General features: G+C 35.6%; 1 non-coding gene across 1 annotated transcript; it reads left to right on the forward strand.

The window, feature by feature from the left end:
- The first annotated feature begins 943 nt into the window (after positions 1-943).
- Positions 944-1050, forward strand: LOC119545075. The gene has a single exon (XR_005219051.1). It is a non-coding gene; the product is annotated as a U6 spliceosomal RNA (small nuclear RNA).
- The last annotated feature ends 20166 nt before the right edge of the window (positions 1051-21216 follow it).

Raw genomic sequence — 21216 nt, forward strand, 5'->3', positions numbered from 1 at the left:
ACTTACAGCTCACCAGTCTGCCCCCGAGTCGCTCATAGGCTTTCTATTCCTTATGTAACACTGTGCTATGACTTCAATTTTAGTAATAGAAACCCATTTGTACAACAAATTGGTGGGGAATCAGTGTAGATAGAGCAGCTTAAAAAAATTTTTTTTTTCTTTTTTTTGGGTACAGCTAATTTCACATGGAGTTGGCTGGATTACCTCTTAAGCTATAGGTATCATACAATTATTTCCTTCAAGGAACTTCTATTAAATGTCAGATACATGATAGGCTCTCTTTTTGATTCTGGGATAAAATTAAGTAAGGTCAAGTTCAAGACTTCAATATGTACCATTTATGTTCAGAATCAAGGAAATTAATAATGATGATACTTTATTTAATATTGTGATGATTAGGTTCATGTGTCAACTTGGCCAGGTGATGGTGCCCAAGTGTCTGGTCAAGCAAGCACTGGTCTAACCATTACTGCAAGGACATTTGTGGCTGGTTAATAAACCAGAAGGCTGGTTTATTAAATCATCAGTGAATTGATTGTACCTGTTGCTGATTACATCTACAGTGAACTAAGGGAGTGTCTTCAGCAATAGGAGAATCCAATCAGTTGGATTTAATCCAATTAGTTGAAGACTTTTAAGGGAGAAGTGGGAGAACCTTCACTTCTTCAGCCAGCCAGCCTCTCTTGGGGAGTTCATCAAAGACCTTCATGGGAGTTGCCAGCTCACGGCCTGCCCTATGGAATTTGGACCCCTGCATACCCACAGTTGCATGAGACACTTTTATAAAATCTCATATTTACAGATACATACTGTTGGTTCTATTTCCTAGAGAACCCTGACTAAATCATTTTTTTGGAAATCATTTGTTATTTTTGCAAATCATTTGTTAAGCCCTTGCTCTATTTTAGGACCTGCAGATAAAGATATTAAAAACAATAGTTCTGTGTTTGTATTGGTGGCACATATAGTGAAATTAGAATGATACAGAGAAGATTAGCATGGCTCCTGCACAAGGGTGACATGCAAACTCATGAAACATCCATATTTTTAGACCCTGCAGGTCTGCTCCTAAGTGTGCACCCTGGTATGCATGTTGTACATGTGCCTGGAGATACATGGGCCAGTCTAAGAAGAACTGTTTGTAATACTGTTGTATTACTATAAACTCAAAACAGTCAGAATATTCATAAAAGAATGGAGATAAAATAGCTACATACAACAATGTGAAAGAATCTTACAAATCTAATTTTGAGCACTACAAACAAGTCCAAGAGGAGACATAAAGCATGAAGTCACTTATGGGTAAAGCAGTGTATGATTTTTACAGCATCTCCAACCCAGCTGGGGGTTGACTCACTCCTGCCCCACCCCCGATCTCACCCTGGAACTCCTTGGAAGTACACTCTGCATTAACTGCTATAACCTTAAACACTGCTGACCCCAAGTGCAACTTCTTTTGAGAAAAAAGCACATATCCAGATGTTTTCCCAATGCTTGCCTACAAGCCTCTACAATTCAGCCACCTGTGTCCCCAGCCCTATATAATCTAAAGAGCAATTGCCATAGATGCAGATATACTTGAGTGAACTTCTTGTCATCTTGTTGTCCATCACAAGATAGCTGCAGCTCTCTTTAAGTTCTCCAAATAAATGCTTAAGTTCTGATAACCCTGAAAAACAAACAAGATAAAACAATAGTTCAATAGTTCTTGTGTTATGCTAATTTAGTATCTACTGGAAATGAAAGCCAGGGGCTAAATAGTTACCATGTATTAAGCACTATGATGGAGGTAAGCTGTGAGAACTCAAGAAGGGATATCTGATATACTTAGGCTAGGGGTAGAGGAAAGAGGACAATCCAGAAAAGGTCTCAAGATGAAAATTATATCTGAATTAAATCTTAGATGATTTGGAATCAGTCAGACAAAGATTATGTCAAGTATTATATATATATACATATATATATGTATGTATATATATATGTCTGTGTTCAAAGTGATACAAAATAACCAATCAGAGCTCTTAATTCTAGAGCCCCACACAGCAAAACACAGCCTCCTCACCGGCCCCAACAGCCACCCCCCAGGACATTAATTTTTAAATCAGCTCTGTGCAATAGATACATAATATGAGCCACATACATTATTTTAAATTTTCTGGTAGCAGCATTTAAAAAGACAAAAAGAATAGGTAAATTAATTTCAATAATACACTTTGTTTAATACACTTATCCAACTGATTAACAATTCAACCTGTAATAACATAAAACAATTATTTATAGAAATATTACATTCCCTTTCCATTCTTCTTTGAAATCTGATGGGTATTTTATACTTACATCATATCTCAATTAAGAGTAGTCACATTTCAAGTACTCACTAGCCTTATGTAGTTAGTGATTACAATTTAGACAGCATAATTTTAGATTTTTTTCTTTTCTAAAATAAGACTTTAAAACAATAAATATTCTTCTGAGCACTCCTTCAGCTACATCCCCAAAAACCTTGATAATGAAGTTATACTGTACTTTCATTATTATTAGATTCTAAATATTTTTGATTTTTTCCTCTTTGATCAATGTGTTTTATTTCCAAGTATCTGCTGTTTTTGTAGGGATCTTATTGTTATTGATTCCTAACTTAATTTCATTGTGATCAGACAACAAACGGGTCTTAGTCCTTCTAAATGTACTGAAACTTGTCTAAAGTCCCAGGGTATGGTCTATCTTTGTGAATGAGCAATGTACCTGGGGGAATAAACGTGTATTCTGCACTTCTTGGGTGTTTGCATCCATAAAGGACAATTATAAAGGTCAAAGTGACTGTTAGTACTGTTTAAATAATGTATATTTGACTGATTTTTTCTCAATTTATTTGACAAGTTGCTAAGTGAGGGTTTGTATAATCTCTCACTTTGCTTTAGAATTATATATTTCTCCCTTTAATCATCATGTTTTATTTGTTCACTTTGAAGCTCTATTATTAGGTGGTCACACTTATGATTGTGTGTCTTCATCGTGTATTTATCATTCTACCATTCTAATGTATAGTATTAGTCAGGTTTCTCCAGAGAAACAGAACCAATTTATTATGGGAATTGGCTCACATAACCATAGGGATTGGCATTCTGAATACCATAGGGCAGGCTGCAAGTTGGGAACTCTATGGTGATGCTGAATTCCCGAAGAGAAGCTGGCGTGTTGAAGTACATACATTTCTGACTGCAGAAATCATAGGTTCTCCCTTTAAGTCCTTCAGCTGATTGGATGAGACCTCAGTCATTGCTGAAGGTAATTTCCTTTGTTGATTGTAGATGGAATTAGCCATAAAGGAAATGAACTATCTAATGATTTAAATCCATGAAATACACGCACAGTAACAATTAGACCAGTGCTTGCTTGATCAAACAACTGGACACCATAAACAAGCCAAGTTGACATATGAAATTAACCATCACAAATATCCCTCTTAATATCTGTTTATGCCCTTTGTCTTGAAGTCTATTTTGTCTTAAATGCAGCAGCTCCAACCTTAAGCTTCTTAACCCATTTTCTTTCCATCTATACATGTGTTTAAATTTCAGGTGTGGTTTTTGTAGACCACATAAGAGTAGGGTTTTACTTTTTTATGTGTTCTGACAATCTCTGCCTTTTTCCCCCAAGTCTCTAGGAATTTATTGGATTTTTAATGTAAATGGATTAGATTCAGAAATCTAGACAGTCTTGTAATACCTACATTATTATAAATAAAAGTAGACCATTTTCTACCTTCATGGTTTAAAATCAACATTGTTTGAGTATTATTTTTTATAAACACTTTTATTTTGAAATAATGTCAAACCTATAGGACAGTTTCAAAACTAGTAAATAACTAATTCAGAGAACTTTAATACAACCCTAGCCAGATTTACCAACTGTTGGAGATGGAATCATGTCCCCCCAAAAGACTTGTTCAGATCTTCTGCTTTCCTGTGTGTGTGAACCCATAAATAGGACTTTGAAGATGCTGTTATTAGTGAAGGTGTGGACTTATCTGTGAATAGAATCTTCAAAGATCCTGTTTGGAGGAGGCCAAATTGAATCAGAGTAGGCCTTAATCCAAATGACTGGAGGCATTTAAGCAAAGGAAATTGAGACGCAATCTGTCAATAGAAGCCCAAAGCCAGAAAGAAGTGGAAATCAGAGGAGCAGACACAAAGAGAAAGAGAGATCGCCATGTAACAGAGGACTGCGGGAATTGTACTGACTGGGAAAAAGCAACGCCTGACAATACCTTCATGTTGGACTTCTAGCCTCCAAAGCTGTGAAAAAGATTTCTGTTTAAGCCAATCCATTGTGTAATATTTGTCATAGTAGCTCTGGCAAACTAAGGTACTTTTAACATTTTGCCACATTTGTTGTCTCTCTGTTTCTCTCTTTCTCTCTCTCTCACTCACTCTCTCCCCACCCTCCCTCTTTCCCTCCCTCCCCTCAGTACCTATCTATCTTTCTATTTTCTAAATATTTGAGAGTAAATTGCATACATGATGCTCCTTGAGTTTATTTGTATATATTATGAGATAATGATCTACTTTCATTCTTTTGCATGTGTACATGTTGTGTTGCTTTTCTCTTGTGGCTTTCACGATCCTCTCTTTGTCTTTGACATTAAATGGTTGATTACAGTGTATCTTGATATGGGTCTATTTGAATTTAACCTTTTGGAGTTTGTTGAGCTTCTTGGATATGTATATTCATTTTTTCATTAAATTGGGGAAGTTTTCAGTTGATATCTCTTTGGGTATACTTTATGTCCCTTTCTCTCTCTCTTCTCCTTCTGGAACTTAAACTATGCATATATTGGTATTGTTGAGAATAAGAATTGGCAGATTATTTGCAAAATGTGTAGCTCCTTACCATTCTACCTCTCTTTCATGGCCTTAAATATACTCTTTACTCTATGGCACCTCAGATGCTGGATTCAAATAGCTACAACTTAAATTATTGTTCTTATTATTTTATGGTATCATAACAAGTATGTCTTTTTATTGCTTAAATGATTATATGCATAGTATACTGTGGAAGGAATAGGAAGGAAAATTAATAAAATTACATCTTTAATTCCTTCAAACTCATTTTATTGCTTGAACCCAAAAGTACTTAACAGAATATGTACATAGTTAAACAGAAAAAATCATTATATTTAATTTACGTATAGAAAAATAAATATGTAAATGTAATTTGAAAAAAATTATATCATGAACTCTATTAACTTTGATATTACTAACAGTTGATAAAATATTTCTATAAGGAAATGAGTGAAACATTGGCTTATGTCTCGATTTACTCACATATGTAATTCATGTCACTCATGACTAATATAGAAAATAATAAATAGGAAAATACTACTGTTTCATTTCAGTCCTTGAATAGGCTTGGAAATGGAAAACAGTTTCTCTCGTCTATGGTTGGAAATTGGCCAACCAGGTACTACAAAATACATAAAGGGGAAAGGATGCTCAGTATGTTCCAAAAGGGTAATTGAAGTGAAGTGGCATGTAAAACTGGAAGAATGTAAAGATAACAGGGGGTTGATAGATATGCAATAGTTCAATGGAATGAACTTCTCAATGAGATTGATGAGGGTTATTGAAATGAGAAAGCAGAACAAATAGGATTTGTGAAATGGCAGGGAGATATCTGTATAATATTTGAGTTGATTTTAATAGTTTGACATAGAGTGGTTACAGGGGATGATAAAATCCAGTATATGACTATGAAAACAGGTTGTTGAAGTGGAAAGGAGTACTGAAGTAAGGAATGTTCAACAACTAAGGTGACAGAAGTCCTTGAAGAAAAGAAGGAAAAAGTGAGCTCAGTGTCAAAATCCTAAGTAAATGTCCAGGTGGTCATAACATTGTCACATACAAGGAAAGGAAATGTGTGGTATTTCTAGATTCACTAATGACCTAAAAGCAAAGCAGAATTGGTATAAAACTATTCAGTGATATTTCTATGGTAAGCATTTCTTCTCATGTGCATTCTTTTCCAAAAGTATTCCCTATAATAAATAATTGCAGTACTTGTAATGAAGAAGTAGACATATAATCCCCACCCCCCATTCCAATTAAAATAGGGGCCATATATTTAGATTGAGCAAATATGTCAATGGGCACAAGTCAGTATTCATTTATATAACAAAACTCCAATAAAATAAAAGTTCATCATGTTCCTAGATCAACTATTAGATCTGGATGATTGAACTTGTTTTTATCTTCCCATTTACTTGATTTGATATCTTATAGACATATTTCAACTTGAGAAAGCATGCCGAACATGCAATGGCTATTGTAATAATGATTTTTTCAGCACCAGTAAAAATCTGATATCCTGTTTCTCGAAAATCTCTTGGGAGTTTTCATAATATGAATCATTAACAAGAATGAAACTGGCTGCACTTGTCATTTTATCTCTGAAAATCAAGGTGCAAAGAAAGAAAGAAGGTGACATCATGTTTCTGACTGCTCAAATGAAATGCTCATAGGTCTCACATCTATATAAGCAAGAGCATGAAAACATATTTTTATGCCTAACAACATTACTGATTTCTCCAGCTGCCTGATTTGAGACAGTGCCTCTGAGGGAATTCATTTGGTGGCTAGGGAGAGATTAGCTATGCTCACTATGTGCTTTGTGCAAAAGCCAAAGTATATTTTCCTTCCCAATGTTGCAGTCATGGAATCAATTTCTGCTGTATTTAACCAAGAACATATTTTCAGTATGTCTAGCGTTAGTAGACCAAATCGGCCTCTAGGCTTCTGTTTGCTTTCCTGAGAAATCAATAAAGTCAGGTAGTGATGGAAATCTCATCTGTTCAAACCTTTCGACACAGATCTCAAAATAGCATTAAAAGAAGTAGAGAGTGACTTATTCCATCTCTGAATGTTATAAAGTAACAAATATCGGGGCAGCAAATGAAGAGCTAGGATAGCTAAACTCATGCAAAACCATCTTAAGATCTAGGCCAAACATCTAGTAGTAATATCTGAAAAATTATTTCACAAGACAATAGATGATTGGAATCAAGCATGGGAAAACTCAGTGACTTTTCAGATCTTAGACTCTTTTAGGATAACAAAAACCAAAACCCACTCTTTAGAAAACAAAAAATCCAAACCCCATCTTTCTCTTTAGAGAAAATCTTTGGTGACTCTTTTTCTAGGTGATCTTAAAGAAGAAAAACAAATTTGAGGACTTATACTACTGAATATCAAAAATTGTAAAGTTACAGTAGTTAGGATCATAAGTTAAACAAACACAGAAAAATAAACCAATATAACAAATCTCAAAGTTCAGAAACAGAGCCATATTTACATGAACATTTGATTCAAGACCAGAGCGGTGGGGACAGAATGTTTTTTTCAAATCAACTTTATATACTTATGGGGGAAAAACAACCACACAAATATCATTTCCAGGAGCACTGAAGGTCTAAACATGAGCAGTAAAACAATGAAACTTGTTTTGAAATCATCAAATATCTTCATAGCTTTTAGCCATAATAAACAGGACACAAAAAACTTACTTTGGAAAGGATGATTCTCTTCATCCAAAATATTATTAAGACAATCAAATGGCCAGCCTCAGAGCGGGAAAATATTTTTAATATACATAATCAACAAAGGGCAAACATCTAGAATATATAAAGAAACTATAAACACATGCTGGACTTCCAATTTCAGCTCTGACATGTAAAAAGTTTGGAAATTTTAACTCCCATTCTTAAACAAGAAAAAGCTGCACTAACTGAAAATCAAAACTTTTCTTTGATACTTCAGAGAACTGAGGTTGCAGGACAAACCATCACCTCAAAATCTTGAGATCCAAGTAAATCCAGAGAGTTAAAGCTGAGAACCTAGAGCAAAAGCCACAGGAGCCATCAACCTGCAGAACACTTAAATGGTAGTTTTGTTGAATTGCTGGAGGCTGAGTGTGAAAGAGTGTGATAGTGAGAAACTCCCATGGACTTAATTCTTAGCATCCCAGGGCTTTACCTCCAGGAACCCCACAGGTTCTCACTGTGAACATCTGAGAAAGATCACCCTGTGGCCATGGCAGGGGGGGGGGGGGGGGGCGGATAATTATTGTGACATATATCCAGAGTCTTCTCCATAACAAAAGTCTACCCTCCTTTTCCCAGAGCCTTATCCTAGCTGGAGGAAGAGAATTTCTCCCTCTCTAGACCCTATAGCCTTCTTGCCTCACCAAAGGGCATCTAAAAAAGTACTCATAGGTTTCATGACTTCAAGGAAATAGATTGAGAAGGCTGCAGCCAGGGAAGGGAGTAGGGAGCAGAGGCAAAAACAAAAACAAACAAAAAACACAAATGGAGAAATGTTTGTGAAGGTCAAAGTCCTGAGACACAGGCCCACTAAAGGACTGAGATTTACTCAGAAGATTTTAAAACACTCTGCTCACCCATGCTTCCATACCATGCCAACAGGGCTTAGTATAAGTGATTACAGATGAAAGATTGCAAGACAGGCTCTCTTGAGAAGGAATACTTATGGAGACCAAAAGTCAAGAGGTGAGACAAAAACAAAGGTTCTAGAAGAAGCAGGGGCAGGCAGTAAATACACCATGATTTCTAGCCAGATTAACATAAATCCTCACAGTAAAGGCCTCTTTACCTTGGTTCCTATTACCTGTAACAACACACCTGACTTTCCACAGAACTTTACAAAGAAAAGTCAAAACGCAAAACAGAACAAAACAAAACAAACAAGCAAACAAAAGTCTGAAGAGACAAAGCAATAGACTTGGATATTCCACACCTGTTAGAATTATCAGAGAGGGAATTTTCAAATAACTACAATTAATATGTTAGAATCTATAAAGGAAAAAAATAGACATCATGCAAAAACAGACTGTAATATAGGCAAAGAATTGGACTAGCCAAGAAAGAATCAAAAGGAAATTTTAGAAATCAAAAACACTGTAAAAAATGATGAATGCCTTTGTTGAGCTACTTAGCAGACTTGATACAGCTGAGGGAAAAAATAAGTGAACATGAAGATATGTCAGTAGAAATTTCCCAAAGTGAAAAAAAAGGGAAAATAGAGCAGAATGTTCAAGAGCTCTTGGACAATTTTAAAGGTGTAACTGGAATACCATAAGGAAAAGAAGCAGAAGAAATATTTAAAATAGTGATGACTAAGGACTTTCCTAAAGTAACTATAGACAACAAATTAAAAATCCAGGAAGCTCATAGAATACAAAATAGAATAAATACCAAACAAAACAAAATAAAATACCTAGGTATATCATATTCAAACCACAGAAAACCAAATACAAAAAGAAAGCCAGGGGAAAAAAAAAAAAAAGCCAGAAGTAAAAACACTCCTTATAGAGGAACAAGGATAAGAATCACAGCAGACTTCTGATCAGCAATCAAGGAAAGATTGTCACAGTGATAAAGATCCATACAATATTCACCCTATTGTTTCTGGATTACTTCACTCAGCACAAAGTTTTCAAGGTTGATCCGTGTTGTAGCATATATCAGAGCTTCATTTCTTTTTAGAGCTGGACCCTTCAACTTTTGCAGGACCCTTGGGTTGTTTCCATCTTTGGCTATGTGAATAATACTGCTACGAACATTGGGGTAAAAGTATTTGAGTTCCCATTTACTCCACTTACTTGAAATATCCAAAATAAGCAAATTCACACAGAGAGAAAGTAGATTAGAGGTTTCCAAGAGCTGGCGGGGAATTGAGGGTTATTGCTTTATGGGTATAGAGTTCTGTTTGGGATGCTGGAAAACATTTTGGTAATGGATAATGGTGATGATGGTAGCTCAACATTGTGAATGTAATTAATGCCACTGAATTAGACACTTAAAATGGTTATAAATGGGAAACTATGTTAAATACGTTACCACAATAATTTTTTTAAAAACCCAACTATACCACTATACATTGTCTACAAGAAACATACCTGAACTATAAATACTCAGGTTAAAAGTAAAGGGAAGAAGAAAAATATCCCATTCTACTAATCAAATGAAACCTGGAATGGCTATATTAATTTCAGACAAAGCAGACTTCAAAAAAATAGACATAGTGATAAAGAAGGGAATTACAAAATGATAAAAGGGTCAGTTCTCCAAGAATATATAACCACTCTAAAAAAAAAAGAGCATCAAAATACATGAGGCAAAAACTGGTAGAACTTAAAGAAGAAATAGACAAATCTACTATCATAGTTGGAGACTTCAACACCCCTCTATCAATAATTGATAGATTATGCGGGTAGAAAATCAGTAAGGATATAGATGTCCTGAACAGCACTATCAAATTGATGTACTTGACAGAGAATATTCCATCCAACGACAGTGGAATATACATTCTTCTCAAGCTCATATGGAACATCCACTGAGACAGACTATAAAATAAACTTCAACAAATATAAAAGAATAAAAATCATACAAAGTATACTCTCAGACTGCATCAGAATTAAACCAAAAGTCAATAAACTAAAGATATCTGGAAAAACCCTAATACTTGGAAATTAAACAACATTCTTCTAAATAACCCACAGGTCAAAGACATCTCAAGAGTAAAGAAATCCCACATTGCAATAGAAAACAAAGACAAATCCAATTTAATAGAGTGGGAAATCGACTTGAACAAACACTTCATAATAAAGGATTTCTGAATATCTGATAGATACATGAAAAATTGCTTTACATCATTAGTGGTCAGGGAATGCAAATTAAAACCATGAAATTTAAAATTTACAATTCTAGATGGCTGGAAAGCTGTGGAACAATGTGAACTCTCATACATTGCTGATGAAGGAGTAAACTGGTGCAATAACCTTGGAAAACTCTTTGGAAAACACTCGCATATGTTATGACCAGGACATTCTCTCATAGGAATACACCAATCAGTAATGTAACAAAGAAGAAGCATGTACAAGAATGTTCACAGCATGATTCATAATAACAAAACTAGGAAAAAACCCAAATGCCTATCAAGAGTAAAAAGCATAATTAAAACGTAGCATAATAATACAATGGAATAAAATTAGCATAGAAATGAACAAACTGCTGCTATATACACATGAATGAGTCAAACCGTTGAATGAAAGACACCTTACCCAAAAATAATACAGGGCTGTATAATTAATTACATATAAAGTTCAAAAAGACATAAAAAAAGATACTTGGTGTTGGAGGACATATTAGTGGTTATCTTTGGGGGGAAAAGGAGAGAGATGGAGAAGGAGGGGCATGAAGGGGTTTTCTGAGATGATGGTGATTTTTTATTTCTTGACCTCAGTGGCTACATGGATATGTTCACTTCCTGACAATTCATAAACTTTTGCACTCTGGTTTTATGTACTTTTTCATAACATATTTCACTCCAAGAAAAATGTTTATTTAAGAAATTGAAGATAAAAGATAAAACAACAAATCCCATGGTGTGGGTTGCAGTTCTTTCTGGACCAGTGCTTACAGCACCATACCACCAAGTACTCTCATTCTCTGCACCTAAGACATTAAAATGGTCTTAAAATATTTAAAGAGCTGTTTTAGCAACTCTAACTTTTTAGTAGGAAAGAAAATGAAGTTGTTCCTTTTAAAGTTTCACTTACATTCCAGAAAGTTATGTAATTTCCTGTCTGATAGAGGAAAGTTCCTTGTTTTAATAATAAATGGCCTCTCTATGTCCTCTGCAGTATTAGAGAAACATCCTTCTGTAAAATTCATTTTAGGTTTTCAGTTTCTTTTCAGGGTTATTGATGTTCCATCAAAAGACAGGGAAGAGAGCTGAAATTCCTGTTCTTGGATTCCATGTTTGATCGTAAACTCAGGGTGATACCCCTCATAGTATTTGTGTACATTTGCTTTTCAGATGTACCCATTAACCTTAATGCAGTAATAGAGCTTGCATTATCCTTAAGATGAAGTTCTTTTTCTGTCCGTAAAGCAAATAAGAAAGTTCAGTATCTTAAGTCAGCTTGCATTTTGATAGATGCTCCTTATCTTTGATGATTAGACCATTAAAGAGGCAAGCCTCTTACTTTATTTTAAAGGATTTCTTTCAGAAGCTGCACAACAAACCACTTTGCTCCATTAATGTGTGAAGACTTGACAAATTGTGAATATTTTTCATTATTTTTGGATCAGGTGATCCAGGATTTTCTATTATTTTGTCCTACTTTAATTAACTAATAACTGTAAAGTTCATTTTTAAAATACAAAAGGAAATAATGGTTGTAGGCATTGCATGCACTGATTTATTAAGATGTTTTATTCCTCTAGAAAAAAAATCAGTTAATAAAAAATAGTCCGAAAAGCACAAATTTTATGTACTGTATTTTGAATCTAAAATGAAAAGTGGAAACTGTTTTATGGTTAGGGGATGTGGTAGGCTGACTAATTGAAATTTCTTATACTAATACAATTTTTTGGCATCAGAATATATATGGCTTTTTTTAGTAAAAGGTGAATTATTGAAGTCTCTTGGGCTGCAAACTGTATATCCAAGCATGTCAATTGTATCAGTTTTTTGCCAGGCTTCCTCCATTCAATCCCAAGTCCCAAGTATTAGATAATACAATTTTAGTGAGAAAAGTGCTACCTAATTATATAAAAGTTCTCAATAGCTTTGCTTTTTCAATTTTTGTAATGCTAAAGCCGTTTCTCAATTATCTATCTTCCACTCATCTTTTCAAATTGTAAACAAGTCTAGATGACTCCTGTAAGATGGAGAACGAGGCAGCGTTGAGTAATGGAAAGACTAATAAACTTAGAATCTGGAAGCTTGGCTTCTAGTTCTGGCATTACACCACAGCATTTCTTTGGGCACAGCAGTCTTTCTGAGTCTCAGTTTCCTCATTTGTAAATGTGAATAATATTCCTTATTCCACTTACCTCACTGGTTGTTGTGAACAAATGAGGTAAATGTGAAAGCTCTGTAAAAACATATTACATAAATGTAAGGTGCTATTATTACCACTACTATTATTGCAAATTTATTGAGACTAGAGTCCTAAGATGGTACCCCTGTGCCTAACTCAGTCACTTGACTTACATTGAATTTATTTTTTTCTGAACCCAGAAACTTCTAAAATTTATCCAATTTTGTAAACCATAGCAAATATAGAACATTTTAGAAACTAAGGAAACCTACTGTATTTGGGTGAAAGTGGTTTACAAATGCTACCAAATCCTCTGCTTTAGTTGGTTGCAAAATTAAAGAGAAAAAAAAAAAAGCAAGAAGAAGCTTCTGTAAAGTTTGAATTACAGGCTATTTCTGTGTATTTAAATGTACTAGACAAGAGCAGAGGGGTCATTCCTTGCAAATAGGCTTTAAGGGACACCCAAGGCCATTTGATGAAAGTTATTGGCTCTAGGACAGTTGCTTCTAAATAACTTCCAGCTCTTTTTTCCCCATGACCTTACAATTTGGCTCCCATTGCTAGTCAACACCACTCTTCCAGGATCTCCCTTTTCCAGGCCTTTGCAATGCTTCCCACCCTTCTTTGCTTGTCTCTAACTGCCAAAACTTTGAGGTTTTCAAAAGGCAAACACAAGCCTGATCCTTCCCCCCGTGGCTGCTTTTGAGTGTCTCAAACCATTTGTTCCATTTATTGGGCTTGGAGACTCAAGGATAAAGAAAACTTGTGGGAAGGCTCCCAGAGTGTTAAAACCGGCTGACTCATGCATCCTGGGTCACACTGACTTTTTGGAGTTCTTAGGACTTTCTTGATGGACCCAAGGATCTCTCTGACCAGTTACTAGCAGCTTTCGCAGAGAAGCAGCAATCTATAGTTCCCAGATAGCCTGGTCCAGTACTGCCCCCACAGTTCGAAAATACATCCTGAAGGATAGCAGAAGCACCCTCAATCCCATGTGGCTTTGTGCGGTTGGACAATAGTTTGGCCCAGTTGCTTCACTTAGGGATTTCCCAAACTAGTCAAGAGGATTTATAATGTGAAATAGAACACGTTGGCCTCTTTCTCAATTATTCACGTTACGCATTTATTATGCCAGATTTTCATTTGCTTCCAGATTAAAATTATATTTTCAATCCTGACACCAGATGATTCCTGACCGTGTTCAGAAAATAATGGTGAAAACTGCATGTAGAGTACTAGCACTAAGAAGAAAGGAGGGATGCAGGAATGGTTACCCAGAACATCAATAGTAACATAGTGAGCATGATTTCCCCTTTCCTCCTCAAGAGGGTGTAATAATATACTCAGCCAATAGAGAAATGATTTAACAGTACTGCAGCCAGGGTTCTCTGAGAAATGCTTTGAATTCCCCACATTGGTCTTAGCAGCAGCATTTCTACGTTAACATCAACTTCCATTAATTCATACTATTAACTTGTGGTAAAACACGAAAATCTGCCAGGTTACTCATATCAATCAGCACATAATTTTATTTGGCAATTGAATGCTTTACAACATTGTCCATATTTTCATGTTATCACCCCTCAAACTTATTTTTTTTTTCTGTTCAAATTTAAACATTTTGTAGTTTTTACATAATTTATCGCCTTTGTGTATATCTGTGCCACTACAGATAGAAAAGTTTTCCAAAATGCTTTGTTTCTAAATAATATTTGGACTTCAAATTTTATTTACATGCTGAAAATCTGAGAAAACCACCTCCCTTGCCCCCAAAGTCAGTGCTTTAGCCTAGAAACTTTTGCTTCCCACACTGACCTCCTTTTGTTGGGCTGATTTCTATTCATCTTTCAGACCTCAAGAGAAATGTTACCTCCTTAGGGAAAACTCCCTAAATCCTAGGACTAGCTTAGGTCCTCAAGTTATAATACTATCAAAGTTCCCAATACTTTATGTTCATACCAAATATATATTTCTTATTAAATACCAATTTTTGTAATTATTTGTTAGATTTAATGGCTTCACATCTAGTCTATAAGCTCTATAGGGACAGGAACCATGCTTGCCTTGAATTCCCTTTGCCTAATAGAGTAGCTCAAAAATGTTTTTGTATGAATGAAGAATGAGTAAGCAAAGACTTCTTTTGCACACAATTTCTGGTAAACCAAAAACCTGTAATTTACATGAGCCCTGAAACAAATTAAGGAACACCTATACATACCAGTTGACCAGGAGTAGAGACCAAGGAGGCAGGAAAACATACTGACTCTTGCTTCAGTTCACTGAATTTTCATGAAGTTTTTATTCTCCCAACCTTTTCAAACTGATTGCAGAATCAGAGGCTGTGTTTTGAACCTCTGATGCTTTTTCATGGTCCACTGGCTAGCCTTAAGTCAAATGGCTTTGGAATCCATCCCAAAAACATAGATGGCATTCTCAGTGCCCTGCCAGTTCAAATGCCAAACAAATAGTGCAGTCTGTTTGATTCACTGTTGCTTATCTACAGGATGCAAAAAACAGTTCCCATTGCTCCTAGAGGCTGTCAATAAATGGCTGCAAATATAAAGATGGACCATTTCTTTAATTCTCCTTTTTACCATCTCAGTTAAAGAAATTACCCACAACCATGTTTCCTTAAGGTCCCACTGCACATATTAAGAATTTGTGGCATTTTCTTTCTGATTACTCAGCGATACTGAGGCAGCAATCAACTGAGTATTGTTCTACTTTGCATGCCAAACACTAGGAGATGACACACACACACACACACACACACACACACACACACACACACACACACACACACACACAGCTAAAGACAAGGACAGCAAAGAGAGCATATCCTTTGAGCTATCTTATTAGACACTAAAGAGCCATTTTTATGGCAATCTTCCTTTGTTTTAGTGGAAACAGTAAAATCAATGCTCCTGATTTCTCAATTAAGTTGCTACTGCTTGCTCTATACTTACAAAGTAGGATTCTTACTCATCCCCTTACATAAAGACACAATGCAAGAGTATTAAAGATCCAATGATAATCACATAATCCGGCAATTTTAGGTAAAATTTAAACTTTGGCCTTTATATTTTTGCAAATGAATTAGACAACTTAAGGTCAGTTTGTTTATTCTAGATGTCATTGTTACTTGTTTTGAATATATGATATCTAAGGTATGTATTGAGCATATTATGGATATTTTAACTAATGTGAACTAACAGATAATGGTAATCATTATAGTCTTTATACTTACTTCATCTAAAGATGTGGGTTTGGATGTTGAATTGAAATGTTGGTAATTTTTTGTTTCCCTTCACCATAGTGCTGGAGTTATCAAAACTAAAACGTGGCAAAAGTTTAAGGACTGATGCCAAACATATGGTATCCACAACCAGTCAGCATAACTTTTGGAATGCTAATTACAGAGAAGAGCCAAATGAAAATGCTTAATGAGACACATATGGCCAGTTGAAGATTTCCTAATAGAGTGACTTCTCTAGAGCCTGTAAATATCTTTGTCATGTAGAACAGGCAAATTTAAATGTTGCAAGAAATACCATGATTAAATGTAGTCTTGAAAAAGTTTTATGTAACCTTTTAAGTATGAAAGTAAAATGTGATTTCACGTCTTTATTATACCTATAAAACATCTTTTCTAAAACTGTATATAGTAAGTACCTGCTATTTTTAGCCAGAACCTAACAGAATTATACGTAAAATAATTTTCTTGAACTAAATACATAATTTCATGAAAACGACTGCCACAGTAGCATAAATATAATATGTAGCAAATGCTGCATTTATTTAAAGCACTAATCATGGAATCATGGAACAACTTTTCAGCTCCAAGGATGCTAGAGATCACCTAGTTTAAATGCTTCATTTGTTACATGAGGAAATTGTGATTCATAGAAGTTACGAGACCAGCTTAAAAGTGGCTGAACCCCCTCCAAACGTGGGAATTCATTACCAAATCCCAGAGTTCTTTTCATTACATCACTGGGTATGGCTCTTCTGTGCTCATTGTGGTGCTGGCAAAGGCAATCTTAGATGCTTCTCTCATTGTCCACCACCTCAGCTGGGGTGGTTGGAATGGCTAGCACCTGGCTGGGATGGCTGGGCCTTTATCTTCTGGTTGTGGTGCGTGTACTCACTCAGAAAACTGTCTACTTCCTCAGGTTTTCTCCACGTGGACTCTCCCTTCCCATGTGAGTAGCCTGGACTTTTTTGTATGGTAGCTGGCTTCCAGGTGAGTGAAAGCAGAAGCTACCAGGTCTACTGAGTATAGGCCACAGACTATCAAAGGGTTCTTTCCACTGCCACAGTGTTCTATTGACCAAAGCAAGTCACAAGGCTACCCAGATTCAAGGGTTGGGGTGTAGGCTTCACATCGTGATTGAAGAAGTGGTGTATACATTCAGCTATGGGAAGAATTGTTTGTGACTATTTTTGCAGGCAACCACTTGTGTGAATTAATAGTTTATGTTTACATATAATGAATAAAAATGAGAGTGTTTGTTCTATGTTTAAGTACCAATTTCCTTTCACCATAGCATTGGTGAAACACTTAATCAAGAATAACATAGTTAATAACGATTGTTTTGTTCTAATCTATTCCTTTCCTTTGCTTTTTTTGTCATATAATTCTGTATTACAATCAGCTCTACTTCTGCATTTCATGTTGGTTCACACAGGTGCTTGTGGATCCTTGGATTGAAACTAACATATTAACTATCTCCGTGGGCAAAATTGTTCGAAAGTCAGTCTCTAAAACAAATAAAAAAATAGTTTTTTGTTTATTTGTTTCACCCATGGTTCAAAAACCTCAATTTTTTTGTTCTTTTATTTCTCACCCTAATTTCTATGGCACAAATCCATCCTATATTAAAAAAAATCTAGAAAATGTAACCTTCCTCCCATACAAACTTGATTTACCACTTCCTTCTGCAAAATGATCATAAATCTTTGCTACAAAATGTTTTTGAATGATAATGGATGCATCCTGCAAAATGACCTTAAAATAAAGTTTTCTGAGACCTATCTGAGTTTAATTTGAGGGAAAAAAAAGTCAAGGAGAGATGTTGATTTTACTTTGGAAGGCTATACTCTATTTTCAAATTTTATTTACTCTATAATTGTTTCCTCACTTCTTTTATCAATTTCTTTCAATATCTCTTTCTACTGTTCACACACTTAACTTCCCAAGTTGTCAGTCTATTTCCTTGCTGCAGTTTGTTACATGGTTGCTTCAAGCCTACCATGTATATAAATATTTTTAAATTTACATATCAAGTAAATTTAGTTTATATTCCAAATAAATTTAATTTGTAAACCAAATAAAGCCTAACTGAAGGGCCAAGGACCCACTTGTCAAAGAATGAGGGGAGGAAGGCCATTGTATATTGAGCGAATAAAGTGCATAAAAGCATGAATAAGGAAAGTGTCAGGGATGTTCAGGAAATGGAGAGTGGGCCTGGAAGATTAAGGCAGGCCTCAACTTACAGCTTGAAGATCAGTCAGCCACTGGATATTTCATAACTTTCAAAATTGCTTTTGCTATACTTAAAAATGAAATTAAGCATTTGTGGCATTTTTATAATGGCAATATTTTTCTCATAGTAGGAGAGCTTTGATTTATGGACTATGATTTTGGATGACAGAGAAAGATTTAGTACATAGCCTAGTTGTTTGACTTTTTTCTTTTTAAACCTGTCAATTTCTTGAATGCTCAGACCAAGTTTATAAACATCAGGATAAAACCAGCATTTTTTTTTTTTTTTAAGTCTTACTTTTGCAGGCATGATGCTTTTAAAAGTTGCATCTCTTTCAAGCCTGGAAACATCTTTGAAAATTCTATTGTGATTTTCCTTTGTGTATCTGCTGAGTGGAAGTGAATATACAGTAAATATATAGATGGAATTTTAGTGGTAGGAGGGAATTTAGGAACCATTAAAATTACAACTTCATTTCACAATGAAGTCACTGAGACCAGTGGGTGTACACTGCTTTGTGCAAGTGCAAAGCTACTTAAGTTTAAGAAAATTCCTAGGTTGCTTCACAGCATATTCCCTTGATTTATCTACACACCATAATTAAATCCTACTACCAACACACTTTTATGTTGGTCATTTAAAAGATATCATAGTGTTATCAGCAAAGAGAGCAGAGGCTTAAGGAAGGCACAGGGAGACAGATTAGGAAGTGCAGCATGGACTGAATTAGTGAATGTATATAACTCTCTTTCCAAAAATGCGCTAGAGGGTGATGATCCCTTTAGAGGTTTTTAAGCTGAGAGACCCTCCAAACAGAAGTAAAACAAGTAATATTGTCTCCTACCATTCTACCATATGAATCCTTCATTTCTCCAGGCGCAAATTATTCTATCTAGCCATATTCCTTACTCTTTGGACCAAGCCCATCCATACTTTGCTACCATCCCGATCTTGAATAAAGAAAATATAAGCAGGCAAGTTTGGGTAAACAACAAGTTTCCTTTGTTACTGTCATTATTCATCTATGAAAGAAAACACTTTTCCTGGATTCAGATCTCCTATGGCCCTGGTAAGTTAGCCTGGGACCCTGACTCTTTGTTCCCTGTACCTTTTAGTTTTCCTAATCTCCTTCACAAGGGTAGTAATTCTAACCCACTGCCCCTATTACATAACCTACTCCTGGCCATGAACATGCTTGTTCTCACCTGCTCTGATCACCATAATCCTACTAGGATGACCTCCTTTCCCATATGCATGGTGTATTATTTGCTTATTATATGCCTCCAAACTGTACTAAACAGCCTAAGCATGAACCATAGATACGAAATGAAAATTACCTGGTCACTCAATATATGACATAAGGTGACTTAGCATGTGTTCACGAAGAAACCTAGTTCTAGTAAAATGTATTGCCAATTACAATTTCATTTCTTAATTATGTTATTATAACATGGATGAGTTAGGACTCTGATTTTTGGACAGCTAACTCTAAGTATGTGTTCAATTGGGTTCCCCCATATATCTACTAAAAGCTTTTTGCCATGAGGTAAATATATCCACAAGAGGGAAAAGTATGAACTGTGTATTAATCAGCACTGTATAACAGTGCAATGAGAGGTCTCGTTTTGGGCAAAGTGCCTTTGAGTTCATTAAACTTCAAAGGATCTTTCAAAGCTCAGTTCTCAGATTTTAACTGCATTGGTGGTTAAAGTTTTAACAAACTTATTCTGAAAAAAACAGAAATTTGTTATAGCAAGGGAATTCGTTAAAAGTTACGACATTCTAAAGCTCTAAAATTTGATTTAAAAGTATGTCAAACAAATATAAGATAAATTAAAGTCAATTGAATGTGCTTCAGAAATGTATAAAGCTACTCTCCCAAAAATAAAAAGAAAAAATAAGATTTCACTAAAGAGATTCATTATGAATCACATTCTGGCTCTCAGCATACCACAAATCTCTCTTCCAATCCCTAAATTCTTCTCCCTAAGCTTCACTGTAAATTCATAGTTATCTTAGAGCCCTTCTCTGATAATTCTAACATCTGGGAAATCTCTGTTTCCTTTCTTAACTATTTCCTTTTTCACTATTCCTTTCTTAACCATGGCTCATAGTCTCTGATGTTTTCATGGATCTTGTGATATTTTTATGTTTGCCAGATATCTCACTAAAAATACATTAGAGCCTGAGGTAAATGGTATCTATCTCCAGAAAGTTGCCTGCCCCTTCTTGTCAGGCCTCTACAGTGACAGTTGTGTCAATATGCTCTTAATTGACTGGGTCTGGGCTTTTGTGTACCTATAGTCCACTACTGGATTCACATGTTTTGAGGGCAGTATTGGGACTTGATCTTCACCAGGGTCTTCAATCTGTGCACTGAAGAGGTTCCAAACTGCTTTTTCCTCACAGCTCAGCAACTTGCTTTCTAAACTGTGCGAAATCTCTCTCTGCTTTATACCCTGCAGCCAACTTTTTTAAGTTGCAGAGGAATTCTCTTTGCTCTCCAGTCCTTCCCCTAACCTTAGGAAATCTCTTTTCACCCTGCTGCCCCACCCTTGGTCTTTGGAAAGCAGCTGAACTTTGTCTACACTCTGAGAAGGCAGGGAAATAACTTGGATGAGTTTCACTCAATTTCCCTGCCCCATCGCAAAATTTCTGAGTTAAGCCTGGAGCATTAGGAAAAGAGGGTGCTTATCTCGGCTCTCCTACCCCTCCTCCAATGTCCCTCAGGTGACAGACTGTTGGGAATAATGCAGTTTTTCTACTTGTGTTGGGCTCTGGTGGAATTTAGCTCATCATGGTGGCCCCCACTCAGCCATTAGAAGTG

The sequence above is a fragment of the Choloepus didactylus genome, chromosome 9 (genome assembly GCF_015220235.1).
Source record: "Choloepus didactylus isolate mChoDid1 chromosome 9, mChoDid1.pri, whole genome shotgun sequence".
Classification (NCBI taxonomy): Eukaryota; Metazoa; Chordata; class Mammalia; order Pilosa; family Megalonychidae; genus Choloepus; species Choloepus didactylus.